This window comes from Primulina eburnea, chromosome 10 (genome assembly GCF_022965805.1).
Source record: "Primulina eburnea isolate SZY01 chromosome 10, ASM2296580v1, whole genome shotgun sequence".
Classification (NCBI taxonomy): Eukaryota; Viridiplantae; Streptophyta; class Magnoliopsida; order Lamiales; family Gesneriaceae; genus Primulina; species Primulina eburnea.
The window spans coordinates 15,531,245-15,550,681 of NC_133110.1; the positions used below are offsets into that span (position 1 = coordinate 15,531,245).

Genomic DNA, 19,437 nt, shown 5'->3' on the forward strand with positions numbered 1-19,437 from the left:
TCATCATTGGCGCATAAATTATGTCTTCTCACCATAAACGACACTAGACAACATAAATGCAACGAATAACTAAGCAACCATAACAATCTACCCCCCCTCATACTAGAGTTGTGCAATGCCCTCATTGCACAAAACGAAACAGACATTAAAAATAAAACAACTCATGAATGGAAATGCAAACATAGACATGCAAACACAAATATGCAAACCCAAATGCAGACTAAATAAACATGAAAGGTAATAAACATGCAAGACGGAAACAATGATAAGAAAGAAAAACAGAAAAGCGGTAAAGGGAAAAAAATTGCGAAGCAGGGGAAACAGTAAACTCCCCTGATCAAGGCTCATCCTCGTCATGTTCCGGCGGTTGCACTCCGGCGGCACCCCCGTGCTGGTAATAATCATACTGGAACTGGAATGGGGGAGGAGGTAGCGGAGACGGCGGCACGGTCGATGGGTCAACGCCCCCTTGCACAAGCAGCGATCGCATCATGGAGTCAATGTGAGACAGATGGTCGGTGACATACGAGTTGAACTGCCCTTGATGCGTTTGGAAGGCGAGATTCTCGGCCATCATATCGGTGTGAGTTCGCCGGCGGGGTGGTGGTGGACGGCGGCGTGGAGCGGCGGCGCTAGAGACACCTAAATTTTCCTCCTTAGTGGGGAAGTCAATATGTCGCTTCGCATACTTTCGCTTATCGTCTTCGATGGTAATCGGCTTCATGGGTTGAATCCACTCCTCGTCGTCCCGGAATAGAACTCCCGCCCGGGCACACAACTCGGAGATAATTGTCGGGAAGAATAGGCCGACGTGACTGTTGCGAGCACACAACATGATTTGAGAGTAGATAAGTGTGCCCACATTCACGTCGTAGCCGTGAGTTAACGCAAAAAGGAGAACCGCTCGTTCCTTTTGGACCTCGCTCTTATGCGAGACCGGCATCATCCGTCGGGCTACAAATAAGTACCACATGGCAGCGTCAACGGTCAAGAATTTCTCGTCGAAACAGCTCGGCGGTCCGCCCACTGGTTTCCACATCGCACCCGCACCCGGATGGCATAGTGCGGTGATAATCAAGTCATAGTTCGGGTCAGCAGCTAAAGCCTCAAAACGAGAGTTGTCGACCTCCGTCGTTTCCAACAGTGCATTGATAGTTGCCGAGTCACACGGGACGTGTACACCTCGAACAAACACCGTCCCATTTCTCCCCTCCACAGCATTCGCGTAAAATTCACGCACCACCGAAACTACCGCCGCCTTAGGATGATTGGAAAAAGTTTCCCATCGGCGCCGTTCCAATTCTATCCGAGGTCCTAGGTGCCTATCGGCAGTTTCTTTTCTAAATCTCCTCTCTACTATCGGATTTCTATTCATCTTGGCATGCTCATACCTGGCCCGAGCTTCTTCACTAACAAAGCGATGCCTATCAAAAGTCGAAGAAGAGGAAGAAGTGGAAGTACCTCTTTGTTTCTTCTTTGGAGCCATAGTAGTGGATGAGAGAGATTTTGGGGAAATCGGAGAAGATGACGCTTGAATTCCGAAGGATGAGCTTGCCCACGATGCTTGAGTCTTGATGGTAGGAGAGATTGCCTGCAAGAAGATGAGAGGAGAGTGAGAGGGGGTTAGGGATTGAGAGGAGTAATTTGGGAAATTTCGTGCAGAATGGGAAGGGGAAAGGGGAATTCGCGCTTATTAAAGCGGTCGCGCTCGAGCGGTAAAAAGTTACCGCTCGAGCGCCAACCGTCTGGAATCCAAAGTGAGTTGCGCGCTCGAGCGGTACAAAAATACCGCCCGAGCGCCAACTTTCTGTCCCGAATCACACAATTTTTTTTTTTTTTTTGAATAAAAACATGAAATAACACTAAAGTCAAATTGAATGCAAGATGAAGGGAAAGAAAAAATAGTTCTCAATTTATAGTCGAGAGCTTGACTGTCGGTCCGTCTCAGTTCGGATGATCTCGGAACCGTGTGATTCCAAGTTGTGGCTCAACTGTGCCACCCATGTAGTGCTTGAGGCGCTGGGCATTGACCGTGAATGTCCCGTCCTTCCCATCTTTCAATTCGACAGCTCCCGATGGATGAACTTTCGAGATCACGAATGGACCGGACCATCGCGACTTCAATTTACCGGGAAACAAGCGCAACCGGGAGTTGTAGAGCAGAACACTTTCACCCTCCTTAAACTCTCTCTCGATGATTCTCTTGTCATGCGCCTTTTTGGTTTTTTCCTTGTAAGACAGTGCAAGATCGTAAGCCAAATTCCGGAACTCCTCCAATTGGTCCAACTGAAGCAAACGTTGTTCACCTGCATCAGTAAAATTAAAGTTTAGCGCTTTTGTGGCCCAGTATGCTCGATTCTCTAACTCAACAGGTAGATGACATGCTTTACCAAACAAAAGCCTATACGGTGTAGTGCCTATAGGTGTTTTGAAAGCAATCCTATACGCCCAAAGAGCATCATCTAATCTCACCGACCAATCTTTCCTACTGACACCTACTACTTTCTCCAAAATTCGCTTAATCTCACGATTCGACACTTCCACTTGACCACTCGTCTGTGGGTGATAAGGGGTAGAGATTTTATGTGTGACACCATATTTGCTCAAAAGTTTTTCAAAGAGTTTGTTGCAAAAATGAGTACCACCATCACTAATGATTGCTCGTGGTGTTCCAAAGCGGTTAAAAATGTTTTTCTTCAAAAATTTTAGAACCACTTGAGCATCATTAGTGGCGTATGCTTCCGCCTCTACCCACTTAGACACATAATCCACCGCCACCAAAATGTATTTTTTCGTGAAAGAACTGGGAAACGGTCCCATGAAATCTATCCCCCATACATCAAAAACCTCACACTCAATGATATTATTTAAAGGCATTTCGTGACGGTTAGAGATGTTACCTGACCGTTGGCATTTATCACAATGTAGCACATAAGAACGAGCATCTTTAAAGAGGGTTGGCCAATAAAAGCCACATTCGAGTACCTTAGATGCCGTCCTCGTTGGTCCAAAGTGACCACCTACCTCACGATCATGGCAATGGTTGAGAATCTTATAAAACTCTTCCTCCGCAACACACCGTCTTATCATGGAATCTGCACAAATCTTAAACAAGAACGGTTCCTCCCAAAAATAGTATTTCACGTCAGAAAAGAATTTCTTTCGTTGGTGAAAAGATAGGTTTGGTGGAGGTGTGCCTGTGACAAGATAGTTAGCGAAATTTGCATACCATGGACAATTTCTCACCTCAAATAGTTGCTCATCCGGGAACCAATCATTGATAGCATGCTCAACAGAATCATTACAAATACACTCTAATCTAGACAAATGATCTGCTACCACATTCTCAACACCCTTCTTGTCCTTGATCTCTAAATCAAACTCTTGCAACAATAATATCCACCGAAGTAAGCGTGGCTTTGCATCTTTTTTAGCAAGTAAATATTTGAGGGCCGAATGATCAGTGAAAACAATTATTTTGGACAAAACAAGGTATGAATGAAATTTTTCAAGTGCAAACACTACGGCTAGTAATTCCTTCTTAGTTGTTGCGTAATTTAATTGAGCCTCATCTAAGGTCTTACTTGCATAGTAGATTGTATGAAATACCTTGTTTTGTCGCTGGCCAAGCACGGCCCCCACTGCAGTGTCGCTGGCGTTGCACATTATCTCGAAAGGTAGATCCCAATCCGGTGCCACCAAGACAGGAGCCGTCACCAAGCGCTCCTTCAGATTCTCATATGCCTGTAAACAGTCAGAAGTGAAATCAAATGGCACATCTTTCATAAGTAAAGAAGAGAGAGGTTTTGCAATTTTTGAAAAATCTTTTATGAAACGCCGATAAAAACCGGCGTGGCCTAGAAAACTTCTAACTCCCTTTATGGACGCCGGAGGTGGTAACTTCTTGATGACTTCCACTTTCGCCTTGTCCACCTCTATCCCGTGCTCCGAAATCTTGTGCCCTAGGACAATGCCCTCTTGTACCATGAAATGGCACTTTTCCCAATTGAGCACCAAGTTGGTTTCCTCGCATCTCATCAACACCACCTGCAAGTTCTGCAAACAGTCATCAAAAGACGGTCCGAAAATAGAGAAATCATCCATAAATATTTCAAGAAAAGTTTCTATCATATCATGGAATATAGCGGTCATGCAACGTTGAAAGGTGGCGGGTGCATTACACAAACCAAAGGGCATTCTTCTAAAAGCAAAAGTGCCATAAGGACAAGTGAAAGTGGTTTTCTCTTGGTCCTCGGGCGCAATCATGATTTGGTTATACCCAGAATACCCATCTAGAAAACAATAAAACTCATGACCCGCTAACCTCTCAAGCATTTGATCAATAAAAGGGAGGGGAAAGTGGTCTTTTCGGGTGGCATCATTCAATTTCCTATAGTCAATGCATACACACCATCCCGTGACAGTCCTGGTGGGTATTAGTTCATTCTTATCATTTGTAATCACAGTAATACCACCCTTCTTTGGCACACATTGAACAGGACTTACCCATGCACTATCAGATATAGGATAGATAATACCTGCATCGAGAAGCTTAATCGTCTCAGCTTTCACTACCTCTTGCATCTTAGGATTCAATCTTCGCTGAGGTTGCACAAGAGGTGAGTACTTGTCTTCCATCAATATCTTGTGCATGCAGACTGAGGGATTGATCCCTTTGATATCCGCCACCTTCCATGCAAATGCGCCCTTGTGCGCTTTTAGAACCTCCACTAGTTTGGCTTCCATCACATCTGTCAAAGCGGCAGAAATAATGACAGGTAATGTGGTATTCTCACCTAAGTAAACGTACTTGAGGTGTGGAGGCAACGACTTTAGCTCAAGTGTGGGTGGCTCCTCGATGCTTGACCTTTGAGGGGTCAAATCTCTTCGTTCTCCTAGATCCTCCAGTCGCATCCTCATCGGCTTTTTCCATGGATGGTTGGCATTCAAGTGTGCCACGATTTCAGCTTTCTCTTCATCCAATTCCTCTTTTCCCATTTCAGTGGTGATAGTGGCCTCCACCGGGTCCCTAAAAGTATCCTGCACATAATGAGACACAAGAGAGTCCAAAGCATCAATTCTAAAACAACTATCAGAATGCAGTGTGTGCTTAAGTGCATGAAAAACATCGAAAGTAATCTCATCCTCGCCCACTCTCAGTTTCAACTTCCCATCTTGCACATCAATCAGTGCCTTGCCAGTTGCAAGGAACGGTCTACCCAAAATCAGAGGCATCTCCGCATCCTCCTCCATATCAAGCACCACGAAGTCCGCAGGGAAAATGAATTTGTCCACTTTCACTAGCACATCCTCAATCACTCCGCGGGGGTACTTGACAGACCTGTCAGCCAGTTGTAAAGACATCCTCGTCGGCTTAGGCTCTCCTAATCCGAGTTTCCTGAAAACAGATAAGGGCATCAGATTAATACTTGCACCAAGATCACACAACGCTTTACGAAAAACAACATCACCAATCATGCAAGGGATAGAAAAACTCCCTGGGTCTTTTAGTTTCGGTGGGATTTTGTTTTGCACCAAAGCAGAGCAACTCTCAGTCAAGTTCACTGTCATGTGATCCTCCAATTTTCGCTTGTTAGCTAAGATGTCCTTTAAGAATTTGGCATAACTAGGCATTTGCATTAAAGCATCGGCAAAGGGAATATTGATATGCAATTTTTTAAACACCTCAAGAAATTTACCGAATTGTGCATCTAGTTTTGCCTTTTTCAATGCTGCTGGGAAAGGCGGGGGGATAACAATCTTAGGATGTGCCGTGGGTGCTGGTGTAGAGTTAGATGACTTACCTTTTGACGCCTCAGCATGCTCATCCGATACTTGACTTTTCTCTTTCTCTCTAGGCTCCAAAATCTTTCCACTCTTCAACTCAATGGCCTTCACTTGCTCTTTTGGATTAGTTTCGGTGTTGCTTGGCAAGGTGCCCGGCTCTCGATTTGCTATCATCTTGGCCAATTGCCCAATCTGAGTTTCGAGCCCCTTAATCGACGCATCTTGATTTTGAAGTCTAGTTTCAGTGGATGAAATAAACTTAGACATCATTTGCTCCAAGTTGGACTTTTCTTCTCTAGGAGGATCGGATCTGTACATTGGTTGTTTGCCATATTGTTGTCCTCCTTGCGGTCTAGTTTGACTGTTTTGACCGTCCCATGAGAAGTTAAGATGTTGCCTCCACCCAGGATTGTATGTGTTCGAATAAGGGTCATGCCTTGGGCGGTTTTGGACTCCCACTTGATGTACCGGTGCTCCTTCGGGCACATAGAATAGATTGTCATCTTGACAGTCTTTCACATAGTGCTCACCCCCACATTTCTCACAGAATACCTCTTGCAAACGCATAGCCGTGCCACCCATGTTCAAGCCATCCAGTTTCCTGTTTAACACATCAAGTTGTGCAGTAATAGCAGATAAATCAGTTACCTGGTGAATCCCTGCACTTCTCCGCTGATTGTTCCTGTCAGATTGAGGGTGATAACTGCTAGCAGCCATCTCCTCCAGTAGCTCATACCCTTCCTCAGCAGTTTTTCTCAATAGATTTCCACAAGCAGCAGCATCTATCATAGTACGATTAGGAGTAAGCAAGCCATAATAGAAGGTTTGAACGACTAACCCAAGTGGCAACTCGTGATGTGGGCATCTTCGTAATAGGTCTTTGAAACGCTCCCATGCCTCATATAGTGACTCTTGATCGAACTGAGCAAATTTTGTGATGTCTGCCCGCAGCTTCATGGTCTTCGATGGAGGAAAGTATTTGATGAGAAACGCCTTCGCCATGTCCTCCCATGTAGCTATCGAACCTACAGGTAAACAATTCAACCAAGCTTTAGCTTTATCACGCAAAGAGAAAGGAAATAAACGCAGTCTAACAGCATCATCAGAAACTCCATTAAATTTAAAAGTATCGCAAATCTCAAGAAAATCCGCGATGTGTGTGTTTGGATCGTCCACAGCAGTTCCTCCAAATTGGACGGTGTTCTGAATCATCTGGATAATGGCTGGTTTTATTTCGAATTGGTTTGCCCGCACAATCGGCCTCACAATGCTGGGGCGTGCACCATCCAAAGAAGGCTGGGCATACTCTAACATGGGTATGCGGCGTGGCATCTCAATTCGTCTCTCGTTTTGGCGCTCCGCCTCCTGCTCTGGCTCGTGCCTCTCCATCAGTTCCTTAAGTCTTTGCTGTTGTCTTCGCCTGCGGAAAGTCCTTTCAATTTCAGGGTCACACTCAGGCTCCAAGTCAAGTGACTTTGGCATGCACCGGAAGAGATATCTGAATTAAAATATAGAGTGTTAGTTCGGTAAAAATAAAATACACTAAAGAAAATAACTAAAAATATAATTGTAGATTAACAGTCCCCGGCAACGGCGCCAAAAACTTGATCGAGCAAAACTTGCACAGTAAAATCCCCAATGAAAATATGATTTTGTATGCTCAAAATAAATCGCAAGTGCACGATGTCAAGTAATAGTATAGTGTATATGAATACGAGTATCGTTCCACTGGAGACTGTATTTAACAATTATTATTTTAGTTATTAAAACTTTAGCGACGAAATTTGATTGTTTGTTTATAACTACTAAAATGCAAGAAAATTAAATAAACAAGTTCAGCGATTAAATGATAAAATATGAATGCTAAACCAATGGATTAAATTTCAAATGATAAAAGAATTTGTTGGGACTTCTGGTTCACCTACCCTTTATTAATTAATTAATTCGTTCGATTGTGTTCTACGCTTCCGACAGGATTTCCTATTCAATTGAACACACTCTCTCGAGCTATGCCAAACTAATTCACTCAAAGAAGTAATTAAATGTCTTTAATCATTTATCAAGAATGAACCACATTTCGATTGATGAAATCCCCTAGTTTTCGACCCTAAGGACTATGACTATCGGCACGTATCCAATTTCATATGTCTATGCAAATTGTAGATCCGCAGATTATACTACTCGATCCTATCACTAGTTATTCTCTCGAACTCACTCGTGATATAAAATTGTCGTAAGAGTTAGCTACGCTCAAACGACACAATAAAAATCGTAATACAATCAAGAGCAACGCACAACTCAAAATATAAATTAATCAACTAAAAGTTTGGGGTAGGATCCCCTTCAATCCCAACAAATATGAAAGTTAGCTACTAGAATTCATAATTAAAATAAGCAAAACAATGTTTAAACAAAGAAAAATAAACTAGAAATACTAGGCGTGACGAAATCTGCGAAGAACGATGCCCGGAAACTGTCGAATCTTCAATCCAAGTGCAAAAGCTCTCCCCCAAAAATCCTTTTTTGCTCTCCAAATCTGTCTGCTTAATCTTCAAAAGTCGACCAACCCCTTTCCATAGCAACCCCCATCCAAAATAAGGTAGGAAATCGCGTCCAAAATTTTCCAAAAATAGGCGGCGCTCGGGCGGTAGAAAAGTACCGCTCGAGCGCCACACTCTCTATCTTGGCCCTTTGTCTTCTTCACGCCCGGGCGGTATAAAAGTACCGCTCGGGCGCCAACTTTCTGTAACGATGGCTTCCGAAGACACCTTCTCGCGCTCGGGCGGTGATTTGTTCTGTCTTGTTTCCTCGGCTGGTCTTCTGTGGCGCCCGGGCGGTAAATTTCTACCGCTCGGGCGCCAAGTATTCTGTCCAACTTCTTGGATTCCACATTTTTCTCCGCTTTCCGACCATTTTTCCTGCAGATTCACCACACACGAGTGAGACATGATAAAATGCCAATGATTACTCTAAAATGAACAAAATGTAGATGAAATGCATGCATGCACAATGCAAACACAACTAAAACTAATGCAATAAACACGTAAAAACACCACCTATCATGGGTCCACAACGTAGACTTGGAATTTATATGGGATATGACTCACCTTCTATCATTAGATATTTGGAGCCATTAACAGGCGACTTGTTTACCGCAAGATTTGCAGACTGTCATTTTGATGAAAGTGATTTTCCAACACTGGGAAGAGCAAAATTGTATCCAGAAGAACAACGAAAAATTTGTTGGAATGAGAAAACATTATATCACATTATGATCCCCGAAACAATCAATGTGATCAAGAAGTTGGAAGGATCATTCACTTGCAAAGAATTGCTAATGAATTGCCCGATGCTTTTGTTAATACAAAAAATGTATCAAAGTCACACATACAAGTGGAGAATACTCCAGTGAAGATCGATGTCCCTACAGGACCATCTAATACTTCACCCCCAAATGAATCTAAAATACGCCAGAAACGTGGTCGACCGATTGGTTCGAAGGATACAGTACCTAGGAAAAGAAAGGTGTCACGCCCCGAGTCCGAAGCATCGGTGACATCCGGCATTGTTTAACAATTAAATTGAAAACAATAAAGCCTCGTATCAAATCAAACCAGTCTTTTTTCATAAATGAAATATTGTCTTACAATGACAAAGGAATAAAATACATCAGAGTTTCTAATAGCGGAAACGAAAGAAAAGTAAAATGTTGAATTCTGATCTTGATCTCTGATTCACCAACCCCAGAAGGCATCTTGCTCTTCCTCATTCAGTTGTTCCTCGTTCTTATCTGAAATTTGTAAGGGGTGAGTGTTTTGGGAAAACACTCAGCAAGTGGGGGTCGATCGATTCCAAAGATACATATAGAACTTAGTTTTCTTAAAACATTCTCTTTCAAAGCTTAATATTCTTAACTTGACACAACGGAAACGAATCGAATAAGAGACAGAACTTATCAAATGATTCAGAACATAAACAGAAGCTATACAGATCATTTCTATTCGGAACAGAACAATCAGAACAGACAGAACATAACACTGTTACTCATCTCATATTCATGGTCAAATTGTCCCCAATATGTTAGTCCTCTAAGGGGTGAGGCCAGAACATGGTTTTATACCCACCAATGGGGGCCAGACAGAACATGGTTTTATACCCACCAATGGGGGCCAGACAGAATTACAATTCTCGTCCCATTTCAAATTGACTCGTAACAGTGAAAACAGAATTCAGAAGTCATAGACAGAACTTTATAGATATTCAGATTTCAAAGTTGTTCATACTGACACAGCGGAACCAAGAAATTCGAAGTACAAAAAGAATAATCGATCGAAATTTTAAAGTTTATCCACACTGATTTTTGAAAATGACACACTAGCATGCATGTCACATTATTTCATATCAAGTTTAAAAATAGAATTGAAGTACATATTCAAAAGCCCACTTACTTGTAGATTTTTGAGTGAAGCTTCCTTCTCAAAATTTCGGCAGCACTTCGGCGTGTCTTTGGCGAATGTAGTCTTCGATCGGGCAGCACTGTGACGCAGAATTGCAACTTCTGATTGCACGAACAGGATTTCCTTCGCTTCTCTTTATTTCGGCCGTGACTTATGTGGGATGGGGGAGGACCGAAAATTTTTGAAGAGTGGATGGGGAAGTGGCCGAATATTTTTGGCTTGGTGATTGCAAGGTTTTGCATGGCATGGTGTCTTCTATTTATAGGCCAAAGAATGACCCTTCATCTAGCATAGTGGCCGATCCCTTGGAGATCAAGAAAGGCACTAATTGCTTTGATAATCCCCATGAGTCACCTTGATAATCTCAATGGTTATTTCTTACACCATGAATTTGTCCTTCCCTTAGCTCAAGCCCTTAGCTCCCTTTTTGGTTTACTCAAAAGCCATCTCTTGCATCTTTAATTTGTCCAAAGCTTTTAGCTCTCATTTTAGCTCCCTTTATAGTCTTGTTAGGACAAGCTTGGTTGAGCTTCCTCGAGCTGGAAGTTTGCGTCCTTGAGCTGGGGTTTTACTCCTCCCGCGAAAACTCTTCAATGGATACGGTTACTTGTAGATTGGCCTCTTGTTGAGCTAATCCCCAAGCTTAGAATCTACTTTCTCAAGCTAAGTTTGATGAGATTTAAATTATTATTCAAGTAGTTTAATTGAATCAAAAATTACTGAATCATTTTTATATCACTTACTTGATTTACTTCGGTCGAAATTTTCGGGTTCTCACATCCCTCCCGTCTTATTGAAAGTTTCGTCCTCGAAACTTGCATTAACTTGTTCATTCAAATAGTTGAGGGTATTGTGACCGCATCTTTTCTTCGAGTTCCCAAGTTGCCTCTCTTTCAGTATGGTTTGACCACTGTATCTTGACATAGGGGATGGTCCGGTGTCTCAACACTTGGTCTTTAGTGTCCACTATTCGGATAGGGACTTCTTCATATTTGAGTTCTTCGTTCAGATTACCTTCGATCATTAGAGGCGTAACTTTAAGTACATGGTTCGGGTCCGGGACATATTTTCGTAGTTGTGAGATGTGGAAAACGTTATGTATTCTGGACATCTCAGGCGGTAACGCCAATTGATAAGCCAATGTTCCCACTTTATCCAGTATTTCGAACGGTCCCACATATCTTGGGTTCAACTTGCCGGATTTGCTGAACCGAACCACTCCTTTCATGGGAGAAACTTTGACGTACGCTTTTCCTCCGATTTCTAGTTCCAAAGGCCTTCTTTTCAAATCAGCCCAACTCTTTTGTCTATCCTGAGCTGCCTTGAGTCTCTCTTTGATTATGGCTACTTTATCGACAGTTATTTGAATGAGCTCTGGCCCGGTGATAGCTTTTTCTCCGACTTCATCCCAGTATAAGGGCGATCTACATTTTCGACCATACAGTGCCTCGTACGGAGCCATTTCGATGCTACTGTGGTAACTATTATTGTAGGCAAACTCTATCAACGGTAACTGCTCACTCCAATTTCCATGAAAATCCAATGCACATGCCCTCAACATGTCTTCAAGGGTCTGAATTGTCCTCTCAGTTTGACCGTCGGTCTGAGGATGATAGGCCGTGCTGAGCGTAACTTTGGTTCCCATGGCCTTTTGAAAACTTTTCCAAAATCTTGAAACGAATCTTGGATCTCTATCAGACAATATACTTGCCGGTACCCCATGCAGTCTTACTATATTATCCATATACAGGGTAGCTAACTTATCCAAGTTATAATTCATCCGTACTGGCAAGAAATGGGCAGACTTGGTTAACCTGTCAATGATCACCCAGATTCCGTCATGACCCTGCCTTGATTTTGGTAACCCGACTACAAAGTCCATGGAGATATTATCCCACTTCCACTCGGGTATTTCTAATGGCTGCAGAAGCCCTCCAGGTCGCTGATGTTCCGCCTTGACTTGTTGACAGACTAAACACTTTGCAACAAAGACCGCTACGTCTTTCTTCATTCCATTCCACCAGTAGTTATTTTTCAAATCTCCGTACATCTTGGTGCTTCCTGGATGTACTGAAAATCTTGATTTATGTGCCTCGGCCATCACCTCTTCTCGAATTCCATCGATGTTTGGCACGTACAATCGCCCTTTCATCCAAAGAATACCATCTTTATCAATTTGAAATTCTGGAATCTTTCCTTCCTGAATTTGTTCCTTTATCTTGAAAATATTGGTGTCTTGCTTTTGTTTTAGTTTGATGGTCTCTTGGAGACTTGGTTGCACTGATAATGACGATAAACTCACTTTTCCGGGGTTCTTCCGACTCAATGCATCTGCCACTTTATTTGCTTTTCCCGGATGATAACTGATTACCAAATCGTAATCTTTGAGAAGTTCCATCCACCTTCTTTGCCTCATGTTTAATTCCTTCTGAGTGAAAATGTACTTAAGGCTCTGGTGATCAGTAAAAACTTCGCATTTTACTCCATAGAGATAGTGCCTCCAGATTTTAAGCGCGAATACGACTGCGGCTAGTTCCAAATCATGAGTGGGGTAATTCTGTTCGTAGGGTTTCAATTGTCGTGAGGCATACGCAATTACCTGACCCTCTTGCATAAGCACACACCCTAACCCTCCCTTTGAAGCATCACTGTATATGGTAAAATTCTTACCATCCTCGGGAAGAATTAGTACTGGTGTGGATGAGAGTTTTGTCTTCAGGGTTTCAAAACTCTTTTCACAAGCTTCATTCCAATTGAATTTCGAATTTTTCTGAGTAAGTTTAGTGAGTGGGATGGCTATTGACGAAAATCCTTCTACAAATTTTCTATAATAGCCTGCTAATCCCAGAAAACTCCTTATCTCTGTCACTGTTTTAGGTTGAGGCCAATCTTTAATTGCCTCTACTTTCTTAGGGTCTACTGACACCCCTTGTTCTGAGATTATATGACCTAGGAACGCCACACTTTTCAGCCAGAATTCACACTTCTTGAATTTGGCATAGAGTTCTTTCTCTCGTAATGTTTGCAAAGTAAGACGCAGATGCTCACTATGTTCCTCCTCACTTGGTGAGTACACCAAGATGTCATCTATGAACACTACCACGAACTTATCGAGATACGGTTTGAATACTCGGTTCATAAGATCCATGAATGCTGCAGGAGCATTGGTTAGACCAAACGGCATTACCGTGAATTCGTAGTGCCCATACCTTGTCCTAAAAGCAGTCTTAGGGATATCTTCTGCTTTGACTTTTAACTGATGGTAACCTGATCTGAGATCAAGTTTTGAGAAAACTTTAGCTCCTTTTAGCTGATCGAAAAGATCATCTATTCTCGGGAGTGGGTACTTATTCTTTACGGTGATCTTGTTTAGCTCCCGGTAGTCGATACATAGTCTCATGCTTCCGTCCTTTTTCTTTACAAAAAGCACTGGGGCTCCCCAAGGAGATGCACTAGGACGAATCTGCTTCTTGTCCAGCAATTCTTGGAGTTGCTCCTTTAATTCCTTCAATTCAGCTGGAGCCATGCGGTATGGTGCCTTAGAGATTGGTGCAGCACCAGGGACCAAGTTGATTTCAAATTCTACTTCTCTATCGGGTATCTCTCCTGGTAAGTCTTCGGGAAAAACGTCTGGAAATTCTTGAACAATTGGAATATCTTCCAACTTTGGAACTTCTTCCTCTTTGGCTTCAGTAATTACTGCCAGATAAATTTCTTCGCCTCCCTTCATGGCCTTCCAGGCTTGCGAGGCAGATAGCAGAGATTTTCTTTCTTTGGATTTCCCTTGATATACGACCTCCCTCTTTGCTGGAGTTTGAAGTCTAATTTCTTTCTTCTGACAGTCTACTATGGCATGGTTTTTAGCTAACCAGTCCATTCCAAGAATGATGTCAAACTCCACCATATTGAGTTGAATCAATTCTACTTCAAAAATTTGTTTGCCGATACAAATTTTACAGTTTCGATGTACTTTGTGAGTTTCGATTATTTTACTAGCCGGTGTTGCTACTCTTAACGGTTCACTAAGAATATCATGCTCAAGTTTAAGCTTCTTAGCATATCTTCTAGACACAAACGAATGGGTGGCACCACAATCAAACAAAGCATACGCAGGCATTTTATTGAGTAAGATGGTACCTGCCACAACTTCGTTGCTATTATCGGCTTCCTCCTTGGGTTATGGCATAAACCCGATGCATTTGTCTTGTTTTCATGTTGTTTGTTGGGCCCTGACCCTTTGTCCTTGTTGTCTGGACAGTCTTTAATTCTATGGCCCACCTTCCCGCACTTGAAACAAGCGCCTGTCTTCCGATAACATTCTCCAACATGTTTTTGTCGACATGTATCACACCATTTTCCTACGGTGTTACCAGTCCTGGCAGAATTTCCCTTGAATGATCCTTCTGAATAATTTGGTTTCTTGAACTTGAGATTATTCTGTGTGGGTTGATTGTTCATCGGTCTCTTGTTCTTGTTCTCTTCTTCACGTCGCTTGATATCGGTTTCTGCACTCATTGCTGCGCCCATCAAGTCTGCAAAGCTGCTTGGTTTGTACACTGCCAGTGCCGACTGAATTCGACTGTTGAGCCCCTTCTTGAAGCGGTGCATTTTTAACGTCTCATCTGACATAATTGTCGGAACGTAAGTTCCCAAATCGTTGAATTTTGACGTGTACTCCATTACCGTCATATCTGGTGACTGTCTGAAATTCTCAAACTCATTCAACTTTTGTAGACGAAACTCGGCCGGATAGTATTGTTTCAGGAATTCCCTCTTGAAAATTGGCCATGTGATATCTTCTACCTCTGCTAAAGGTAGCGACACAGTTTCCCACCATTTCCTAGCTCGTTCCTCCAAAAATGGGGTTACAACTTCTACTTTTAACTCTTCCGGTATTTCTAGCAAATGTAGTTGTGTCTCCACGTTCTTGAGCCAGTTGTGACTGACTTCAGGGTCTGGGTTCCCATCAAAAGTTGGGACTCGATTCCTCCTCAAAGATTCGTAGTGATACTTGATTCCACGAGGTTGAGGTTCTTGAGGTGGTTGGATGGCATTGGCCAGTGGATTCACAAATCCTTGTAATGTTGCAGCGACGATAGTTGCTATTGCCATCATATCCTCTTGACTAAGGTTCACTCGGGGTGGTGGCGGTGGTGGTGGATTATCGTTTTGGTTGGCGTCTCGAGCGTTACGGTTGTTTCGGGGTGGTCTGCCTGCCATCTCCTATAAACACGTATTTTCTTTATTAATTTGTTTGCCACACAATTTAATCAAAGAAATAATTTCATTAATATTGAAAAGGATTTGCATACAATCAACTAAATCAAATATTCCTCGATACAATCAAAATTTATTCTAAAGTTCTTTTCTCCCTATTCATCTACTATTTCACCGTCTCCTACTGCCTCGTTAATTTCTTCTTCTTCCATTGGGTTTTCTTCCATTTGCTCCATAAGTTCTTCCATGTTGACCATCTCATTTTGTAGATGCTCGATGTAATTCTGCAGTTGCGTGTTGTGGTGATCAAGGTTGTTCACTTGGTCTTGCAGTTCTTGGATTGTTGATTGGCTTACTTTCTCATCGATTTCTTGTTCTCCAATCTTTTCCTCAAGACGATGTTGAATACTGAGAAGGCCATCACTTCGGATTTGGAGCGTAAGAATCCTATCTTGCGCCTTCTTCAGTTCTTGTTTGGTGATCTCATGCTGTCGTTCCGACTCTAGATGATAAGCAGCGTATCGTCTGACATCATCGCGTAATTTCTTTTCCTCAACTCTGGCTTCCCGAAGGTCTTCCCCTATACATATATTATTTCCATCCAATTGGTAGTTATCTTTCTCGAGCTTATCATTTTTTTCTTTTAGTGACTTAATTTCTGACTCCTTTTCTCGAAGTTGACTCTGAAGTTCATTTATAACGTTTTGGAGGTCCATGTTGTTCCTATAAAGATAAAAAAACATTTTATAGATAAGATACTTATCAAATTTTCTTAATCATGCAATAATATAAGTTGATAGCAAGTTTCAAAATAAATTGGTACACATAATATTTTTCTCGGTTACAATTTATTCAGATACTTTAATATAATGCTAATCTAGTCGAATAACTCTCCGCTGTCGCTGTCGCTGTCGTCCACAATTACTTCCATAGGTGCCACTTCCTCCTCTGCCATGTTTTCTATCACAAGATGTAAATAGTTGTTCTGATCCTGCAGTCCGTCCATAGTGGCGTGGATCCTTGAGATGTAGCGCTCTTGCTTTGCAATAAACTGGTCCTGACGCTGACGAGCCTGAGCAGCGTGATCCTTCTCTATCTCTATCCTCTCGAGTAGATCCATGTTGAGTGCCACCAAGCGCGCAAAACGAGTTGCATTAGTCGGTGTCTGCATCATTTGGCTCTCCGCCACGTCCAAGTGATGTGTGAGTCGCTGCACGTCCGACTCCAGCATAATCCTGTTCTCAGTAAGCTCTTGCTTTTCCAATTTCTCCTTGGCGAGTTGCACCTTCAACGTTGCAATTTCCCTTTTTTGATTGTCTATGGTGAGCTTACGCAAGCGTAGGGCAGCCTGGGCACGAGTACGGGGAGCATCCATTTCCTAGAATAAATGGAGGTAAAATATCAGATTCTCATCAAAGATAGAAAGGCACAAATACTAAAGTTTTCGTGGAAATTTGGACGCTGAATATTTTCGGAACAATTGAAGGGATAGATTTTTGGAAATTGTTCGAAAATTTTAGGGAACAGATGAAGGGATTGGGATGCACTAGGCTTTTGCCAAAATTTGACTTTGTCAAATTTTGTCTGTCAAAATCCCAGCGGGATTATGAACCTGGTAGCTCTGATACCACTTAAATGTCACGCCCCGAGTCCGAAGCATCGGTGACATCCGGCATTGTTTAACAATTAAATTGAAAACAATAAAGCCTCGTATCAAATCAAACCAGTCTTTTTCATAAATGAAATATTGTCTTACAATGACAAAGGAATAAAATACATCAGAGTTTCTAATAGCGGAAACGAAAGAAAAGTAAAATGTTGAATTCTGATCTTGATCTCTGATTCACCAACCCCAGAAGGCATCTTGCTCTTCCTCATTCAGTTGTTCCTCGTTCTTATCTGAAATTTGTAAGGGGTGAGTGTTTTGGGAAAACACTCAGCAAGTGGGGGTCGATCGATTCCAAAGATACATATAGAACTTAGTTTTCTTAAAACATTCTCTTTCAAAGCTTAATATTCTTAACTTGACACAACGGAAACGAATCGAATAAGAGACAGAACTTATCAAATGATTCAGAACATAAACAGAAGCTATACAGATCATTTCTATTCGGAACAGAACAATCAGAACAGACAGAACATAACACTGTTACTCATCTCATATTCATGGTCAAATTGTCCCCAATATGTTAGTCCTCTAAGGGGTGAGGCCAGAACATGGTTTTATACCCACCAATGGGGGCCAGACAGAACATGGTTTTATACCCACCAATGGGGGCCAGACAGAATTACAATTCTCGTCCCATTTCAAATTGACTCGTAACAGTGAAAACAGAATTCAGAAGTCATAGACAGAACTTTATAGATATTCAGATTTCAAAGTTGTTCATACTGACACAGCGGAACCAAGAAATTCGAAGTACAAAAAGAATAATCGATCGAAATTTTAAAGTTTATCCACACTGATTTTTGAAAATGACACACTAGCATGCATGTCACATTATTTCATATCAAGTTTAAAAATAGAATTGAAGTACATATTCAAAAGCCCACTTACTTGTAGATTTTTGAGTGAAGCTTCCTTCTCAAAATTTCGGCAGCACTTCGGCGTGTCTTTGGCGAATGTAGTCTTCGATCGGGCAGCACTGTGACGCAGAATTGCAACTTCTGATTGCACGAACAGGATTTCCTTCGCTTCTCTTTATTTCGGCCGTGACTTATGTGGGATGGGGGAGGACCGAAAATTTTTGAAGAGTGGATGGGGAAGTGGCCGAATATTTTTGGCTTGGTGATTGCAAGGTTTTGCATGGCATGGTGTCTTCTATTTATAGGCCAAAGAATGACCCTTCATCTAGCATAGTGGCCGATCCCTTGGAGATCAAGAAAGGCACTAATTGCTTTGATAATCCCCATGAGTCACCTTGATAATCTCAATGGTTATTTCTTACACCATGAATTTGTCCTTCCCTTAGCTCAAGCCCTTAGCTCCCTTTTTGGTTTACTCAAAAGCCATCTCTTGCATCTTTAATTTGTCCAAAGCTTTTAGCTCTCATTTTAGCTCCCTTTATAGTCTTGTTAGGACAAGCTTGGTTGAGCTTCCTCGAGCTGGAAGTTTGCGTCCTTGAGCTGGGGTTTTACTCCTCCCGCGAAAACTCTTCAATGGATACGGTTACTTGTAGATTGGCCTCTTGTTGAGCTAATCCCCAAGCTTAGAATCTACTTTCTCAAGCTAAGTTTGATGAGATTTAAATTATTATTCAAGTAGTTTAATTGAATCAAAAATTACTGAATCATTTTTATATCACTTACTTGATTTACTTCGGTCGAAATTTTCGGGTTCTCACAAAAGGTCTCCAGAAGAAGCAACCTTACATGATACTACAAGAAAAATAAATGAAATAGATGTGGATAACGTGATTCAGGGAGAACCAAAATCACATGAAAATACCGAGAATTCAACAAATTATTTGATATCTCGTAAAATATGGGATCGGAGAAAAACAAACATTGACAATGTTTTCACTCTTAATGTGGCCCTTGATATCACGCAAGGTGTTAATGACCCCGAATCATAGTCTGTTAAAGATTGTCAACAAAGAAATGACTGGCCGAAATGGAAGGAAGCTATACAAGCTGAATTAGATTCTCTAGAAAAACGTAAAGTGTTTGGACCGGTAGTTCAAACACCTAAAAATGTAGTCCCTGTAGGATACAAATGGGTGTTTGTACGAAAAAAGAATGAAAATGATGAAATTGTAAGATACAAAGCCAGACTTGTAGCTCAAGGTTTTTCTGAAAGACCTGGAATCGACTATGAGGAAACACTCACCTGTGATGGATGCCACCACTTTTCGATTTTTGATTAGCTTTGCTGTATCAGAAAATTTGGACATGCGACTAATGGATGTGGTCACCGCATATTTATATGGTTCACTTGACAACGACATATACATGAAAATCCCTGAAGGATTTAAAC

At 41.9% G+C, this 19,437-nt stretch overlaps 1 non-coding gene across 1 annotated transcript; it reads left to right on the top strand.

The window, feature by feature from the left end:
• The first annotated feature begins 6,634 nt into the window (after nt 1–6,634).
• Nucleotides 6,635–6,740, top strand: LOC140804084 (small nucleolar RNA R71). Its single transcript, XR_012112043.1, has one exon. It is a non-coding gene; the product is annotated as a small nucleolar RNA R71 (small nucleolar RNA).
• Nucleotides 6,741–19,437: the final 12,697 nt, after the last annotated feature.